At 43.5% G+C, this 20,013-nt stretch overlaps 1 protein-coding gene across 1 annotated transcript in view; it reads left to right on the top strand.

Annotated features, from left to right (window-relative positions):
- Positions 1-8,693: 8,693 nt before the first annotated feature.
- Positions 8,694-20,013, top strand: part of LOC123768361 (uncharacterized) — an 84,982-nt gene continuing 73,662 nt past the window's right edge. Inside the window, exon 1 of the mRNA XM_069325782.1 lies at positions 8,694-8,912. The gene's annotated coding sequence lies outside the window, so the exon portion shown is untranslated. The remainder of the gene's footprint in view (positions 8,913-20,013) is intronic.

Here is a 20,013-nt window from a genome sequence, read left to right as displayed (position 1 = left end):
GGTCGATAAAGACTGTTTGAGGGGAAGCTTCAATATGTGCGAAGTACTCAGCAAAACAGTGTTGTGTACTGAGCCCAGGCATAAATCCAAACAGTTGGGGTGACAGGTGCCCCTGTATACGATACATGAGTCGGTTTAGAACAATACGATCAAGCACTTTACAAACACACGATGTTAAAGATATGGGTCTATAATTATCTGAGTGTGGTTTGGGGATGGGAACAATGACACTCTTTGTCCAAGCATCAGGTAATACTCCTTCACGTAAACTCATTCTGTACAACACTAATAGTGGATTACCTGGTACGTGTGAGACTAATCTCAGTAGACTGTAAGTAATACCATCCTCTCCAGGAGCAGTTGATTGTCCCATCTTTAGTGCATGATTTAATTCCCATTCAGTTACATCATTAAAGTCCGACACGTCGATAGCTGTACAGGCAAGATTGATGGTTCGTTGTCTGTTGGGGCGCGTGTCATCAAGTTTGTGCTGTATGTTAATTGGGAGTGAGTCGTAGCTCGATGTTATTGCCCATTGATCAAGGAGGATGTTTGCTTGTTCTAGTGGGCTGTGGTGCAGCGGTTTGGTTGGGCTGCTTCTAGAGATTTTTCGTATCTTTTCCCAAACTTCAACAAGTGTTGTGTGCTCATTTATACTTTGTAGGAACTCTTCCCAATGTTTATTACGTATAACGTTGCTCATGTCTCTCACCTCTCTATTTGCAACTAGAAATGCATGCAAGTCACCTTGTGCTTTGGTTCGTTTGTACGTATCTCCAAGTTGCTTTACTCGTTCATGTTCTTTAACAAATACGGGGTCAAGGACCCACTTGGGTGGTGGTAGGTGTTGCCCACTTCTGCTAGGCTTACGACCTGTTCCCCAACACACCCATGTGTCATAGTAGGTAGTAATTGTATCAACGAGATCTCTGGAGAAGGCTTGTACATTCGTTATTGTGTAATCTTGATACCATTTTGATATACAATTAATAAAGTGGTCATGCAAGCCATATGGAATATTCATTTTCCGTCTCTGATGTCTATTAGGTACATCACACTGTACCTCATAGGAAGCAGAAACTGCATAGTGATCACTAACCAAGTGATTTACCAACGAACATTCCATCCTATCTTGCACAAGGTTTCTACCCATTACATAATCAAGTCTGCCTCCCAATAAATGAGTTTGGGTATCCGTAGTATACACGGTTAATCTGTTGTCATAAACATATTTGATAAATTTGCATCCATTATCGTTGTTAGTACTGTCTCCCAGCGTAATATGTCTAGCATTAAAATCTCCCATGTATATTGTCCCATGATTGTCTAGATCTGGGAACAATGTTACATTGAGTTTCTGGCTTCTGGCATATACGTTGAGGAATGAGAAGTGGCCTGCTGTAGTTTGCACATGAAAGTGATGGTACTGTGTGTGTACATTGTGTGACGTGCTCACAAGAATGTGCGGTAAATCACTTCTGACGTATGTTAATAGGCCTGTGGCGTTACTGTTATTATAGGATGAATACCCTCTGATCTTTGGTGGGGTTTTGTTTATCATATTGGACGTGTAGGGCTCCTGTAAAGCAATTATATCTATGTTGTTACTGGTAAGTAGAGCGTACAGGTAGTACAGGTAGAGAGTCTTTTAAAGCCTTGAGGGGAGTACGGCACTTACGTCCGTAGAGCATCTCATAAGGAGATCCTCCTAGGGGCTCATTGGGAAGACTTCTATAAATACACATTATAAGGTCGATTTGCTTATCCCAATCCTTAGAGGTTTCATTGCAAAACTTCTTCAGGAGTGCTTTAATAGTCTGATGACTACGCTCAAGAGAACCCTGTGAAGCAGGATGATAGGGGCTGGACAATACCTGTTTGATGTTGAACTCTTCCAGTGTCTTCTTGAAGAGATCACTGGTGAAGTTGGTGCCACAGTCGCTCTGAACCTCCCTTGGAAATCCATACTGGGTGAAGATCTTCAATAAGTGCTTCACAACCGTAGCAGCCGTAATGCTCTTTACTGGAACTGCTAGGGGGGAATCTGGTGGTAGGGCACAGGATGGTTAAGATATAGGCGTTACCTGAACTGGTCCGAGGTAAAGGACCAACACAGTCTATAATAAGTCTGTGGAAAGGTTCCGCAGGCACCTGTATGGGAGTCAGTGGTGCTCTGGGAATAGAGATGTTCGGTTTACCTGCCATCTGACATGTATGACACTGTTTGACGTACTGTTTGACGCTATTTACCATACCTGGCCAGTAGTAGTCTTGACGGATTCCATGGTAGGTCTTGTTAAATCCGTAGTGGGAGAGTGCTCCGTGGGCCAGGTGTAGAATAGTGGGCCGCAGGCTGGCAGGAATCACTAGTTGTTCGACGTTGGCCCAATCGTCCTCCTCCTTCAGTTTACTGGGTCTATATCTGCGGTAGAGCAACTCGTTCTCTAGGAAGAACCCAGGAATACTGTCAGGTTGAGTCTCAGCCTGGAAAAATAATGGTGTCAAGGTAAGATCTTCCATCTGTAACTTACGGAACTCCAACTTGGTCAGATTCGGGGGTAGTTTCTGAGGGTCTTGAGGCACAGCGGTAGCAGTAGAGTCAGCTGGCTGTGGTCGTGCAGCTTGTGCACGGGTGGTCACTAAAACCGGAGGAGAAACTTCATCACTCTCTTGAACCTTTGCTGGAACATACTCAAAAATGGGATTATCCATTACAGAGGTACACACCTGGGGTTTGTCCATGACGATCAGGTTGGTCGGTTGCAGGTCTTCTGCCAAGTCGTTGCCCAGGAGAAGTTGCACTCCAGGCATGGGAAAAGGCTTTTCCCTGATGGCGACTTTGACTTCTCCGGTCACGAAGGGACAATCCAGGTGGACTCTGGCGAGAGGATAAGGAGTGGTAGCAGTGAGGTCAGTGATGACAGTTTCTCCGGTGTAGGCGATGTTGGGCACAGCCGACTTCAAAATAATTGATTGAAGAGCCGCTGTGTCCCTCAAGATCTTCAGTTTGAAACGTCCCTCCGGATTTGAACCGTTGGCAGAGACAGTTCCAGTATACACATGTTTACTGAAAAGAGAAAGATCATTAACATGAACACCAACATTCATCACAGGCTTACCGGACTTAGGAGGAGTCTGTTTGGGTTTTGGCGTTTCGGCGTTTCCTTTGTATTGAGACTTGCCACATTTATCTATGGTATGTCCATAGAGTCTACAATACTTACAGTACAATTGCGAGCCAGCTTGATCGGTACTCACTTTCTCGTAACTGTACCACGACTTCTTACTGGAAGATGGTTCTCACCGGTTCTCTCAGCCGGTGGATGAGGCTGTAAGTGTCAGCCGACTTAGCACACTTCAGGTAGTCGGTTTCTTCTTTATCTGCTAAATATAGACGGACAGGAGGTGGCACACGCCTCAAGAATTCTTCAACTAGCATCAGGTTGACGAGTTCTGCAAAGGTAGAGACATGTGCTGCTTCCAGCCATTTCATAAAATATCTCCTTTTGGTATTAGCAAACTCGAGAAAGGTAGTGGTACTTGCCTTCAGGTGGTCACGGAATTTCCTTCGATAACTTTCGGTGGAGAGAAGGTAGGCGTCCAACACTGCTTGTTTCAGAGTCTGGTAGTCATTCTCAGACGCCAAAGTACTGAGTGTAACTGCAGCTCTACCTGTAAGATGTACTCTGAGAAGGGTTGCCCATTGGTCTGCAGGCCAACTAAGTTGATTAGCAAGGGTTTCAAAGGTGGTGAAAAACACACCAACTTCTGTTTCTACGAATGGTGGCATTAACTTACTTGCATGTGATATATTGAAACTGATGGGAAGATTGGCGGTAGCTTGCTGGCGTTGAGCGAGGTGTGTAGTTTCCAACGCGAATTCTCGTTGACGACATTCCATAGCCAGAGTTGCTTGTTGTTTGTCATGTTCGTGTTGCATCTCCAATTGGCATTGTTTTGTTTCAAGCTGTACTCGTTCCCGCTCACGGAGTATTGCAATCTCACGTTCTTGTTCTTCTTTCCTCAAGGCAGCTTCTCGTTCTTGTTCTTCCTTCTTCAAGGCAGCTTCTCGTTCCTTTTCTTCCTTTCGTATGGCAGCTGCTTCCCTTTGTTGCTCGAGGGCTTCTCTTTGCTGCTCGCGTTCGATCTTGGCCAGCTCTAGTTTGAGTTTCATCATTGTCAAATCAGTTTTATCTGCAATAAAGTAAGTTTCGTGAGTTTCAGAGTCTATCTTACCTTCCTCTAAGAGATGATCCAGTAACAGGTTATGTATTTCATTTTTGTTGGCTTGGTAGGGAACTTCTAGTTGATACTCATGTGCAAGAGTTTGTAATTCAGTCTTCTTGGCACGACTTAAGGTCCCTATTGCACCTGCTGGATCTGCACGGAAAGCTTGGAGACGAAACATGGTGAAATTAGCAAATAAATGCACAACGAATATGCTGTTGTGATATGGTGAATGTCAGAAACAGGACAACGTGGCAACTGGTACCTATCCTGTGGAATCTTTAACAATTAATGTTAATTTCAAGATGATAAATGATTAAGATTATTCTTTTTACCCATTAGTTTTAAGCTTTAGTCATTAATGTTTTTCCTGCCCGAAACGCTTTGCGTAATAGTGGCTTTAGGCATTGTATGTACTAGCTCTATCTATTAACCCAACAAACTTTGTAAAATCTTTTTATGTATGTACCTTACCTAAATAAAAATTATTATTATTATTATTATTATTAATAAATCAAGGTCGCAGGAAATCTTGTACCCGGTACTCATGTGAGAGGATAAGGGCAAGAAAATCCTACTAAACAAGCGAAACCGAGTTTCTAAAACAAATGAAACAGTTAATTGCCTCAAAAGTAAAATTGGTAGTCCAAGAATGTAGGCATACCTTGCCGAGTCTCTATAGGACATAAGCAAGTTTTTCCCACTGAAATTAATATGATACTTACATTATTAGCGAACTTTTGTGCTCTGAAAAAGAAGGCTAATTCCCTACCAATGTAAATATCATCATCTCTGACCGACGTGTAGGGGTGCGAGGTGTCAACTGGTGACGAGAACTGCTGCTGAGGTCCCAATTCAGCAACTAAAGTTCGTGCTAGAGGAACTATGGCCCTCTTTATCCTCCTACTGTCAGATTGCAGAAGATTAGGTGCACTTGACCCGGGGGCAGACCACAGTACCAGGGTACCAATATGATGATCTGTCGAAAATATGAGAAATATCCTAGGGACAAAAGATGGTAAACACGAGTAATAACACGGAGGGAGAGATGACCAATTAAGAGAATGACTGAGGCCTACAGTCACCACGTAATCCAAAGTTGTCTCACCTTCACCATATGCTACTCTTGGAATGCACAATACACACAGCACCATATAAAAATAAAATTGAATATGAAAAATAGTAAAAAGCTACGTTACCAAAGCCAAATACGCTTACCATAAATTACTACTTGGCACCAGTACCTGAGTGAAGCTCCCGGACAGGCCCTCACTTTATGTGACGGTAAAGCGTTGGTGTTCGGCTGTTTCAAAAGCTAGGGGCAGGGCCTCGTCACATTAAAGAATAAAAGAGAAAAAGCTGGAACTTTCGTCTGTGGTAAGGTAATGGGAAGACACACAAAACACAAGTAAATTTAACAATGAAATTTTAATTACGTTAGAAAAGCAAGACATGAATAAAATTAAGCATAAAATATACAAGACAAGTCAACAAACAAAATAATAAGAATAATCACTGGCAAATGAAAAGTTACGTTAAGACAAGTGAGTTATAGCAAAATAAATAATAATGATGCCGGAATATTGGCTTCGAGCTGCCACCTCCCTTAGTACACGAAAGCTAAAGCTTAGTCTACCAATGAGAGATGTCAACTGCAAGGAGCACTGGGATATTCTGACTATTCTGGGCCACTGCAGCCCAGACATCAACTTGTGGCGGAGGGCGGAGGGCAGGTGCGATGGGACACCAGCCAATCAGCGACAGGCAGGCAATGGACAAGCAGTTTGCCGGTTTACGGTGGCGGTGGCGAGCAGGTGTGCCGGTGTGCTGGATACTTTTTGCTCTCTGGGCAAAACGTTTTGGAGATACTTGCTGGATATATCTTCTATATTATCTGTTGTTGTTACGTACTTTGAAGGGAAGAGCAGGCTCAATCTCTCTTGAAAGAGATTATTGTCACACTGGTAACAAGCTACGTACTCTTAAATGTTGTGTTTCCTCGTGGCCGTCCTCCTTCCACCGTAACCGGCAGTGGGAAACAGCTCTGGCGAGATTGCGTATTGGCCATACTCGCTTAACCCATGGTCACTTGATGGAGCGCCGCCCTGCTCCTTATTGTCCTAGTTGCATTGTCCCTCTTACGGTCGTGCATGTCCTTCTTGAATGTCCTGACTTCCAGGACGAGCGTGTGTCTTGCTTTCCGACCGCCCCTCGCAGTCACCTGTCCCTCAATAGAATTCTTGGTGACTCGGATACTTTTGATATCATTCGCCTTATGCGTTTTTGTTCTCGTATTGGCATCCTTGGTGATATTTAGCGCCCTCTGATTATTTTGCGCAATTGATGGTGCTACATAGCCTTCCCGGTTTGGTGCCTTCTTTTGATAATTATTTACTTACTTCCTCGTGGCCGTCCTCCTTCCACCGTAACCGGCGGTGGGAAACAGCTCTGGCGAGGTGGCGTATTGGCCATACTCGCTTAACCCATGGTCACTTGATGGAGCGCCGCCCTTCTCCTTATTGTCCTAGTTGCATTGTCCCTCTTACGGTCGTGCATGTCCTTCTTGAATGTCCTGACTTCCAGGACGAGCGTGTGTCTTGCTTTCCGACCGCCCCTCGTGGTCACCTGTCCCTCAATAGAATTCTTAGTGACTCGGATACTTTTGATATCGTTCGCCTTGTGCGTTTTTGTTCTCGTATTGGCATCCTTGGTGATATTTAGCACCCTCTGATTATTTTGCGCATTTGATGGTGCTACATAGCCTTCCCGGTTTGGTGCCTTCTTTTGATAATTACTTACTTGCTTAGCTATATGAATTTTGGGGCTCAGTTCCTGAGGCTATTATGTGCCTATGTAACACTCTCCACTACCACCCACAGGATGGGTATTGAGTGCATAATAAATGAACTAAACTAAAACCATTTACATGTAAAAAGTCTTGTTCCTAGATGCAAACCCTGATCTGAAACTTTCCTTTGACAAATGTAATAGAACCCATTATTACCACACCAGAAATAAATATCTTTGATATCTCCAGAGTCAAACTAACTCTGTTTAAGCACTCTATTGAAATATTGGGACATAGTCTATAAAACTCACTCCCTAACAAATTAAAAAGCTGTCCATCCTACCGCTTATTTAAAAGTAACACCAAAAGTACCTAATTTGATCTTCATAATTTTCTACCTAATACTTCACACTCGCACTGTATCGTGTGCTGCCCCAAAATGTGTCTAAGCCTTATAACTTCACCGTTGTAATCACTGCCATTAACATATATCATTATGTTGAACGCAAATTTTACTACAATGTACCTAGAAATAATCCTCAAATTTTACTAAAATGTACCTACTAATTTTCTTACAATGTTCCTGTTAACTTTTCTCAATTTTGCTACAATTTACCTACTTAAAAAAACACTTTCGCGTTCAGGGCAGGCGCGCGGTTGACATAGGGGTCATGTGCCTGGGAGTGCGGGTAAGCGCGCGGTGACACCCAAATGTGTATACTCGTTCCAGCTTTCTCACCTTAATTCTCGTGCTACGTCGCTCGTTTTGGTATCATTGTGTTCGTAATTAAATTCCCTACAGATGTATATGAATATAATGTACAAAAGGCTGGAGTGCCTTCCCGCAGAAAAGCCTAAAGTTACCCGTGAACGAGCACCAATTTGTACACTGCAACCTAATGTGTATACTCGTTCAATTTGATAACATCAAATTTCGTGTTACGTCTTTCATTTTGGTATCAAATTGTTCGCAATAAAAAGGCGCGCATTTTAAAACTAGTCCCAAGATAATAGGACAATAAATAGAATTTTAACAAATATTTTAATATTTTGACCAAAAGCCTATTTGTAATCTTTCAAGTGTTCGGACATAAAGTTTCATGTTATATCTTTCATTTTGGTATCAAATTGTGTGCAATCTAAAGGCGCTTATTTTAAAACCACTACCAGATTGATCTGATAAAATTAAAATTTTTAACAAATATTTTAATGAGTGATTCAGTGCTGCGTCGTTGGAACCTATTCAGTAGAAGAGTGACAAGATAGTCAGTCAGTGGAACCCGAAAGTGTTTTAAAATTATCTGATTAAGGACCTGCCCGAAATGCTGTGTGTGCTAGTGGCTTTACAAGAATGTAAAAACATCAATGCTATGTACTCTCATAAACCCATTGCACCTTCTTGTATATATATAAATAAATAAACTCCTGTGTATATAAATAAAATTAAAAAGTCAGTTTGGGAAAGATCAGTAACCAAAGAAAATGTACGGGGCAAGATGGCGGGGAAGCGAGCGAGTGACGTCATCACAACAAAAGCAAGCTGCTACACGAAGTGTAGACGACGACCCGTGAGATAACACTGCCGCTCCTCAACTGATAGCAATGTCGCCACTTAATCACCAACAACAAGATAACAACTCTGATAAGAACTGCAGCTACCATCATGAAGAAGATAACACTGATGCTCCTCACGGTCTTAGAGACGGTCACCTGTGTCCACAATACCCGCCAAATTGTCCCTCCCACAGTACTCTCAGGACACTTATGGCAGTGTAAGTGTGTAGTGAGGCCACACCACTGAAGACATTGAGGATATACCACGAGGGAGAGACAAAACTGTTGAAGGAAGGAGTCACTGGCTCCACCTGACTTGTTCCTCGCACTCTCATCATCCTCAGTAAGTACTGGAGTACTTTCTTCACCACCATTGTCTTACACCCCAACATGCAATTGTTGGGGTGTGGAAATAGACCTATACAATTGTTGAGGGTATGGACATGGGCCTAAGGAATTGTTGGGGTGAATTATATATTCAGGTTTGGATATAGGCCTATTGAATTGTTCGGTTGGGGACTGGCCTAGAGAATTGTTGGGGTGTGGACGTAGACCTATGAAATTGTTAGGGTGAATTACATGCCTATGGCATTGTTGGGGTGTGAACATTAGCCTATATAATCTATATAAATAAAAATGGAAATGTTCGTTTGTTAAAAATCGCTAATCTCCGAAAGTTCTTCACTGATTGCTTTGAAATTTTCACACAATGTTCAGTTTGCATATGAGCAGGTATTTATATACATACTATATTGATATCACGTCTTTGACGGATTTTTTTTTTAAACTGCTTTTCATGTGAGAAATCTTCTAAACCTCTTTACCGATTGCTTTGAAATTTCGATACAACGTGGCATTTGAATAGGCAGGTGTTTTTATATACCTACTATATACATGCCTCACCTGTGACAGGAAAAAAGATGCTTATTTTGAAAAACAGTGCCATCTGTTGGATGTAGGAGCAATACACGCTGTAATCTCCCAAAGTTCTTCACCAATTGCTTTGAAATTCTGATACAACGTTCCATTCGAATATGCGCATGTTTTTATATACCGTTTATATAGATACCACACCTGTGATAGGTAAAATCATTCTTTTTTTTTGTAAGAAAGAGCACCATCTGTTGCACGTAAGAGCAGCACATGCTATACTAAACATGTTACAATTCCATTTCAATGTTTCCAATTTCAGTGACAAATTGAATTTTAATGGATTTCGATTTTAATTTTGATTTAATTATTTTGTGTGACATTGCATTGGAATTGAGCTGTGCTGTTTCCCATACCATTCATTTCGTGAGTGTAAGTATAGATGCCACACCTGTGACAGCTAAAAACATTTTTTTTTAAACAGCGCCATCTATTGAACGTAAGAGCAATCGAAGCTATACTAAATATGTTTCAAATTCAATGTTTCCGATTTCATTGATAAATTGAATTTTCATAGATTTCGATTTATTTTCATTTTGACTTAATTATTCTGTGACATTGCTTTGAAATTAAGCTGTGTTGTTTACCATACCGTTAATTTCATGAGAATAGTTTACTTTTTTTTTTAATTTTTCATTGTTTTTCTTTTTATTTGTTAACTGTTTTTTTTATATTTCAGTGAAGGGAACATCAGACCATTTGATGTTCCAAATTTTCTGATGGGAACATCAGATCATTTGAGAATGCATCAGACGAGGGAAGAGGGAATGGTAGGGAGGACAAGGGTACAGTGGAATGGGGAATTGATAGGAGGAGGACGGGGACGCGGTAGTGGGGAATGGTGGGGAGGACAAAGGGACCGGGGAGGAAAGAATGGTGGGGAGGACGAGGGGACAGGAGGAAGGGGAGGGAATGGTGGGGAAGCCCGGGAAACAGGGAAAGGTTACTGTGACTCAGCAACGCACATCTGTTGCTGAGCCACAGCAACACGTGGCCGGGTACAGTTAGTGTGTGTGTGTACATATATATATATATATATATATATATATATATATATATATATATTATATATATATATATATATATATATATATATATATATATATATATATATATATATATATGTCGTACCTAATAGCCAGAACGCACTTCTCAGCCTACTATTCAAGGCCCGATTTGCCTAATAAGCCAAGTTTTCATGAATTAATGTTTTTTCGTCTACCTAACCTACCTAACCTAACCTAACCTAGCTTTTTTTGGCTACCTAACCTAACCTTACCTATAAATATAGGTTAGGTTAGGTTAGGTAGGGTTGGTTAGGTTCGGTCATATATCTACGTTAATTTTAACTCCAATAAAAAAAAATTGACCTCATACATAGAGAAAAGGGTTGCTTTATCATTTCATAAGAAAAAAATTATAGTAAATATATTAATTCAGGAAAACTTGGCTTATTAGGCAAATCGGGCCTTGAATAGTAGGCTGAGAAGTGAGTTCTGGCTACTAGGTACGACATATATATATATATATATATATATATATATATATATATATATATATATATATATATATATATTTATATATATATATATATATATATATATATATATATATATATATATATATATATATATATATATATATATATATTTATATTTATATATATATATATATATATATATATATATATATATATTTATATATATATATATATATATATATATATATATATATATATTTATATATATATACATATTTATTATTATTATTATTAAATATGGCCGAAAAAGTAAGATTAATAATTCTAACACGAATTTTCTCGATCTTTCTTATGTTTCTTTACACTGTTGATGGTAATTCAAAGATCAATTCTCCAAAATTCATTTTTATTTCTAGTCTGACGCGACACTTGAGCGCATTTCGTAAAACTTATTACATTTTCAAAGACTTTAGTTTACAAACCCACAACTGAAACTGAATAGAGCTTTACACATCTTCGAGGTTTATATCTACATTTGGGTGAGGTGGATGAGGTGAAAAACGAACTTTCAACAATGGGTATTCAATGGGTATTAAATTCCAACACAAGACAGAACACGAAACAATGGGTATTGAATGGGTATTAAATTCAAACACAAGACAGAACACGAAACAATGGGTAATGAATGGAAGTAATTGTAGAAAGCCTATTGGTCAATATTTCTTGATGCTTCTATATTGGAGCGGAGTCTTGAAGTGGGTAGAATATAGTTGTGCATTAATTGGCTGTTGATTGCTGGTGTTGACTTCTTGATGTGTAGTGCCTCGCAGACGTCAAGCCGCCTGCTATCGCTGTATCTATCGATGATTTCTGTGTTGTTTGCTAAGATTCTCTGGTGATGGTTTGTTTGTGGGAAGAGATTATATGTTCCTTAATGGAGCCCTGTTGCTTATGCATCGTTAAACGCCTGGAAAGAGATGTTGTTGTCTTGCCTATATACTGTTTTTTTTTTAGGCTTACAGTCCCCAAGAGGGCATTTGAAGGCATAGACGACGTTGGTCTCTTTTAAAGCGTTCTGCTTTGTGTCTGGAGAGTTTCTCATGAGTAGGCTGGCCGTTTTTCTGGTTTTATAGTAAATCGTCAGTTGTATCTTCTGTTTTTTGTCTGTAGGGATAACGTTTCTACTGACAATATCTTTCAGGACCCTTTCCTCCGTTTTATGGGCTGTGGAAAAGAAGTTCCTGTAAAATAGTCTAATAGGGGGTATAGGTGTTGTGTTAGTTGTCTCTTCAGAGGTTGCATGGCGTTTCACTTTCCTTCTTATGATGTCTTCCACGAAACCATTAGAGAAGCCGTTGTTGACTAGGACCTGCCTTACCCTATAGAGTTCTTCGTCGACTTGCTTCCATTCTGAGCTGTGGCTGAGGGCACGGTCGACATAAGCGTTAACAACACTCCTCTTGTACCTGTCCGGGCAGTCACTGTTGGCATTCAGGCACATTCCTATGTTTGTTTCCTTAGTGTAGACTGCAGTGTGGAAAACTCCGCTCCTTTCCATGACTGTTACATCTAGAAAGGGCAGCTTCCCATCCTTCTCCATCTCGTAAGTGAAACGCAACACAGAATTCTGCTCAAATGCCTCCTTCAGCTCCTGCAGATGTCTGACATCAGGTACCTGTGTAAAAATGTCGTCAACATACCTGCAGTATATGGCCGGTTTCAAGTTCATGTCGACTAAGACTTTTTGCTCGATGGTACCCATGTAGAAGTTTGCAAACAGGACACCTAGGGGAGAACCCATGGCGACCCCATCTACTTGCTTATACATGTGTCCATCCGGGCTCAAGAAGGGTGCCTCTTTAGTACAAGCTTGGAGTAGTTTCCTTAGACTGTTTTCTGGTATGTCAAGAGGACAGAGTGTACCGTGATCCGGTCTGTACTCCTCTTGACATACCAGAAAACAGTCTAAGGAAACTACTCCAAGCTTGTACTAAAGAGGCACCTTTCTTGAGCCCGGATGGACACATGTATAAGCAAGTAGATGGGGTCGCCATGGGTTCTCCCCTAGGTGTCGTGTTTGCAAACTTCTACATGGGTACCATCGAGCAAAAAGTCTTAGTCGACATGAACTTGAAACCGGCCATATACTGCAGGTATGTTGACGACATTTTTACACAGGTACCTGATGTCAGACATCTGCAGGAGCTGAAGGAGGCATTTGAGCAGAATTCTGTGTTGCGTTTCACTTACGAGATGGAGAAGGATGGGAAGCTGCCCTTTCTAGATGTAACAGTCATGGAAAGGAGCGGAGTTTTCCACACTGCAGTCTACACTAAGGAAACAAACATAGGAATGTGCCTGAATGCCAACAGTGACTGCCCGGAACGGTACAAGAGGAGTGTTGTTAACGCTTATGTCGACCGTGCCCTCAGCCACAGCTCAGAATGGAAGCAAGTCGACGAAGAACTCTATAGGGTAAGGCAGGTCCTAGTCAACAACGGCTTCTCCAATGGTTTCATGGAAGACATCATAAGAAGGAAAGTGAAACGCCATGCAACCTCTGAAGAGACAACTAACACTACACCTATACCCCCTATTAGACTATTTTACAGGAACTTCTTTTCCACAGCCCATAAAACGGAGGAAAGGGTCCTGAAAGATATTGTCAGTAGAAACGTTATCCCTACAGACAAAAAACAGAAGATACAACTGACGATTTACTATAAAACCAGAAAAACGGCCAGCCTACTCATGAGAAACTCTCCAGACACAAAGCAGAACGCTTTAAAAGAGACCAACGTCGTCTATGCCTTCAAATGCCCTCTTGGGGACTGTAAGCCTAAAAAAAACAGTATATAGGCAAGACAACAACATCTCTTTCCAGGCGTTTAACGATGCATAAGCAACAGGGCTCCATTAAGGAACATATAATCTCTTCCCACAAACAAACCATCACCAGAGAAATCTTAGCAAACAACACAGAAATCATCGATAGATACAGCGATAGCAGGCGGCTTGACGTCTGCGAGGCACTACACATCAAGAAGTCAACACCAGCAATCAACAGCCAATTAATGCACAACTATATTCTACCCACTTCAAGACTCCGCTCCAATATAGAAGCATCAAGAAATATGGACCAATAGGCTTTCTACAATTACTTCCATTCAATACCCATTGTTTCGTGTTCTGTCTTGTGTTTGAATTTAATACCCATTCAATACCCATTGTTTCGTGTTCTGTCTTGTGTTGGAATTTAATACCCATTGTTGAAAGTTCGTTTTTCACCTCATCCACCTCACCCAAATGTAGATATAAACCTCGAAGATGTGTAAAGCTCTATTCAGTTTCAGTTGTGTGTTTGTAAACTAAAGTCTTTGAAAATGTAATAAGTTTTACGAAACGCGCTCAAGTGTCGCGTCAGACTAGAAATAAAAATGAATTTTGGAGAATTGATCTTTGAATTACCATCAACAGTGAAAAGAAACATAAGAAAGATCGAGAAAATTCGTGTTAGAATTATTAATCTTACTTTTTCGGTCATATTTAATAATATATGTCTACAGGAAAGACTGCTACCAAAATATACTAATATATATATATATATATATATATATATATATATATATATATATATATATATATATATATATATATATATATATATATATATATATATATTCCTATGAATACGGGTATAATAATTGTACCACCAATATGCAGACACACAATATTTTGTAGTATACAAATGGTCCACACACACACATGGTCTTATTTAAATGTATTAATTTACACACTGTTGTTGTCAGCTTGCTGGTAATAATAACATTGTGCTGAGAATTAGTAATGTGTGTAGTACCTTGTGACTCCTTTTGTTTCGTCTCCTGGCCCAGTCTGCTGCTGGCACAGTCTGCTGCTGGCACAGTCTGCTGCTGGCACAGTCTGCTGCTGGCACAGTCTGCTGCTGGCACAGTCTGCTGCTGGCACAGTCTGCTGCTGGCACAGTCTGCTGCTGGCACAGTTTGCGAGCACAGTCTGCTGGTACACTATGCTGGCACAGTCTGCTGGTACACTATGCTGGCACAGTCTGCTGGTACACTATGCTGGCACAGTCTGCTGGTACACTATGCTGGCACAGTCTGCTGGTACACTATGCTGGCACAGTCTGCTGGTACACTATGCTGGCACAGTCTGCTGGTACACTATGCTGGCACAGTCTGCTGGTACACTATGCTGGCACAGTCTGCTGGTAATGTCTGCTGGCGCAGTCTGCTGGGACACTCTGCTGCTGGCCTATTCTGCTAGTACATTATGCTGGTACAATTTGCTGGTACATTAAGCTGGCACAGTCTGCTGGCACCGTCTGCTGTCACAGTCTGCTGCTACAGTGTGCTGACACAGTGTGCTGACACAGTCTGCTGGCAGAGTCTACTGGCACAGTCTGCTAGCGCAGTCTGATGCTGGCACAGTCTGCTGCTGGCCAAGTCTGCTAACACAGTCTGTTGCTGGCCAAGTCTGCTGCTACAGTCTGCTGGCATAGTCTGCTGGCACAGTCTGCTGCTGGCACAGTCTGCTGGTACAGTTTGCCGGTACAGTCTGCTGGCGCTGTCTGCTGGCACAGTCTGCTGGCACAGTCTGCTGGCACAGTTTGCCGGTACAGTCTGCTGGCACAGTCTACTGGTACAGTCTGCTGGTAAAGTCTGCTGGCACAGTCTGCTGGTACAGTCTGCTGGCACAGTCTGCTGGTAGTCTGCTGGCACAGTCTGCTGGCACAGTCTGCTGGTACAGTATGCGGGTAAAGTCTACTAGTACAGTCTGCTGGCACAGTCTGCTGGCACAGTCTGCTGGTAGTCTGCTGGCACAGCCTGCTGCTGGCACAGTCTACTGGCATCGTCTGCAGGCACAGTTTGCTGGCACAGTGTGCTGGCACCGTCTGCTGGCACAGTCTGCTGGTACAGTCTGCTGCTGGCACAGTCTGCTGGTAGTCTGCTGGCACAGTCTGCTGGTAGTCTGCTGGTACAGTCTGCTGGCACAGTCTGCTGGTACAGTCTGCTGGTACAGTCTGCTGCTGGCACAGTCTGCTGGTACAGTCTGCTGGTACAGTCTGCTGCTGGCACAGTCTGCTGGCACAGTCTGCTGGCACAGCCTGCTGGCACAGTCTGCTGGCACAGTCTGCTGCTGGTATAGTCTGCTGGTACAGTCTGCTGGTACAGTCTGCTGGCACAGTCTGCTGGTATAGTCTGCTGGTACAGTCTGCTGGTACAGTCTGCTGGCACAGTCTGCTGGTAGTCTGCTGGCACAGTCTGCTGCTGGCACAGTCTGCTGCTGGCACAGGTAGGGTGTGTGGTTGACTGTCTTTACCACACCCACCACAACAGCTTGGTGGTTCATAATCGTGGAAGTCAATATTCATAGTTGTATAAAAATTGTGTATGCAGTATAATAACACCAAAAATAACAGGTTGTATTTTTCCAAGTAAATAATATAGGTGCATATTATTAACATGAATATATATGAGGATTCCGATGTTCTACATATTTTACCATATAAATTACTCAAAACACACACTATTGAATAACTTTAGTGCAAAAAGTGAGAAAAACTTATCAGAAATATTGAAAAAATATGTAAAAATTTAGGATCGGGAAGGTTTTGCTTCTTCCCGTATTCTTGGAATGTCCGTCGTCTTCCGGTCCCTTCTGGGGCTTGACGGTCCTTCTCCAAGCTTCTCGTTTTTCGGCCCTGTTTCTTTCTTTCGTGTTTGTCTCTTATCTCCGTGCACTGTCCTGCGCTGCACAGGGTTGCCAGATTGGGGTCCATGGAGCCCAGTTGGGCTCTTTGTAGCCCAAATGGGATGCTGTGCTATGTTTCTTCTCGGTCCTTTCCTGCTCTTTTCAACTATGGTTAGCGGCTGCACTGTGTACTCTCATATGGGATTCGGTTGTTAACAACACTATTTTGTATATTTTTGTAGTCAATTCGTGGTTTCTTTCTTTAGCTCGCGACTTCTGGCATCCCTGCTGCGCATGCGCCGTGGTTGTTTGTTTTGATACGGGCAGTGTGTACGTGAGCTGGGATTTTGTGTCCCTTTTCTCTCCGATGCTTCGGCGCTCGTTCCTCTCCATTCTCCAGTCCGTGCCCCCGTAGTTCCTGCGGGTGTTCTGGATTGCTGCTATTGGGAGGACGCTGGGTTTTCCCTGCATATGGGTGTCGGGCTCTTCCTTCGCCTCTACCCCTGTTCTTCTCCTGCATGTGCGGGTTTGCCTTCTTCCACTGGCGGTGCTCCCGGAATTTTCTCGGCTATGTTGTGTCGTGACACGTTCGTGCCTACGTTCTGTAGGTGAGTTCATGCGGTCTGGCTTCTCTTCGGCCAGGTGCTGGTTAGTGATTTTTTGATACGAATATACGAACATCGGAACACAGGTGACTGCAGCAGGCCTAATAGGCCATACGAGGCAGCTCCTATTTATACCCATCCAGTCCCACTCTTGTGCATGTCCAGCCCATGCTTGAGTTCAAATAGGGGGTCCTACTTCCACCACGTTTCGAGATACAATGGTGGGGTTATATGTTATGGGGGTAAGTGTTCCTGTCTTGATGTTCTGAGGTGACATTTTGTAGCAGTTTTCATGTTGGGGATGTGTGTTGGGGATTGGGTATGGATTTTTGTTTTTCCCTTCTGTGCTTCTTCCTGGGGCCTTAATTGTTCTTCTGGTTTAATTGTTGTAAGGGGGGTCATAGCCCCGTTTTTCATGGTCTTATCTGGGTCACTCTTTCCTTGCACGTCTTGCAGTGCCTAGCTTAGACCTTCCATATTCATTGGATTTTCTGTACGGTACTTACCTAGTTGTACTTCCCTAGTTGTGTTGCAGGAGTTGGGCTCTGGGTTTTGGTCCCGCTTCTCACCTGTCATTTGCTCATGTGCAGGTTCCTGGGCCTGCTTGACTCTATCATATCTGCGCTTGAAGCTGTGTGTGTTGTCATCCTTTACCACATCGCTTCCTCATGCGTTCCGCTTGTCTACTACTGACACTGCAATACTTCTTTCCCATGTCTCTTTGGCTCGTTTGGGTTATCCTTCCACCAGTGTCCCTTGGTGCGTGTGCCCCTGGGGTCCCGTAGTCGGTCTTTCTCTTCCTTATCGCTTCCTTTGGGAATCGTCGATGTGGGTGATCATATCTTCGTAGCTCATACTCTTTGGTTCGGGTACTGGTCTGTTGGCGTACCTTTGCACCTTTTTTTCCTTTTCGTGTTGTGTTGGGACGTGTCAGACACCTGTGTTGTTGGCGTGGCTTGTTGGGACATGACCAGCGGCTCTGTGTGTTGTTGGTCGTGTCCCTTTCATTCCTGTTTTGCTCCTTGCCTTCTTCGTTCCTCATCTTCCTTCAATGCTCATGTCCCTGGCCGTTGGTGCTGGGGCTTTTCTTCTGATCTTGTGTTTTTCCGTTTTCTCCTTTTGTCCTACACGTGGTTGTTTTGTTTGTGCCTTTTGGCTCTCCTATTGCCTCCTATTTCGGTTCCTGGTTACCTGACTTACCCAGCCTGTTGGCGTTTTCACGTTCTCTCGGTTTCCCTTCTCTAGTTTCGCAAGTCGGAACTGTCGTCTCCGATCTCCTGGCGGGCTCGTGGGAGTTGGGGTGTCTTCTGTATGGCGGATGTTCCATCTCCTTTGTCGGCTTGGGTTTCTGGCTTAGCTGGCTCCGTGGTGGCACCCAAGATCTATCCGCAGCTCCGCATCTTCCTAGGCTCAATTGGCCCATGGCGGGGCCGGTTCGGTTCTGCCTCGAGTCTCTCACCTTCTGTTGGTGGTCGGGTGGCTTCATTGATGGTGTCCCAGCTGCGTGCTTCTTCTTGGCGGTAGTGTGGGGTTTTTGGCGGCCCTTCCTTTTCCTTCTGTCCCTTCTTCGGTAGCTGCATTTGTTGGCGTGGCCTTGTCCTTTTCTTGTGGAAGTTTGGGGCCGTCATCTTGCCCCATACTGTCGCCTCGTATCGTGAGGCGCTAGCGGAGCCACTTCGGCTTGCTTTCGGTTTTGATGTTATCTCTGTGCCGTTTCGCAAGCTGTCTCATGCATTGTTTCACCTCCGGCCTGCTCCTGCTCTTGCGCAGCCTGAGCCGTCCTGGTCATTGGACAGAGTGCTATTTTCTTTCTTCTCCTCAGTTTGTTGTGGCCCCTTCAGTTCAGGATTGTTCTATAAGGCTCCTTATCTGTTGGCAGTGACCTCTGGCTGTCGGGTTAGGTAGCTTCATGCTCTCCTCCGGCGCAGGGGTTTCTGCTCTTTCAGTCTTCATGATGGTTTTGTTCGTCTGCAGCTGTCTCCTTCTTTTCTGGTGAAGATTGAAACTGCTGCTTTCTGGAGGGGTCCCTGGGTTGTTGATGCTTCATTGGTTGGGCCGGGGGTGCATCATGTTTTGTGTTCGGTGGTGGCTCTTTGCCGTTACTTGCGCGCCTCGGCCTCAGTGTCTGGGGACACGCTTTGGGTTGATCCGGTTTCCCTTTCTTCCCTGTTCGCGGGTGTGGGTCTCCCAGGTCGTCCGCAGAGTTCTTACGACTAGCTAGCCTGCGGTCTATCCCCATGCCCATGACGTTTGTACGTTCACTGTGCTTGCTGCCGTCTTGGGCACCATGTCCTGGGCTGGCATTTGGGCACGGGGCTTTTGGCGGCCGTACAGGGTCCTGGCTGCTCGTTACCTCGTGCACGTCCCTAGGCCTAGTCAGGCCTGTGTCATTTAGGTCGGCGGTTGCAGCAAGTTGTCTCGACTTCGAGTTGTGTAGTGAGCAACGACCGCCTCCCGGGTAAGTCCTTACGTTCTTCCTCTGTGGGTAGTTAGCTCCAGGGAGCCGAAGGGGGTCCCCCCAGAAAACCAGCGTTGAATGTAATAAAACGCCATTTTCTGGGTGAGACCCGGAGGCTGCCCGGCATCCCTCCCTTCCCCGGGTCGGCGTTTTTTTCGTGTGTTTTGACATCCAGCCTCAGAACTGACGGGTCGATAGCCGGCGTGAGGGGTCTGGGGCTCCCCCCTTCCCCCTCCCG

This window comes from Procambarus clarkii, chromosome 17 (assembly GCF_040958095.1).
Source record: "Procambarus clarkii isolate CNS0578487 chromosome 17, FALCON_Pclarkii_2.0, whole genome shotgun sequence".
Taxonomy (NCBI): Eukaryota; Metazoa; Arthropoda; class Malacostraca; order Decapoda; family Cambaridae; genus Procambarus; species Procambarus clarkii.
This window is presented reverse-complemented; position numbering and strand designations above follow the sequence as displayed.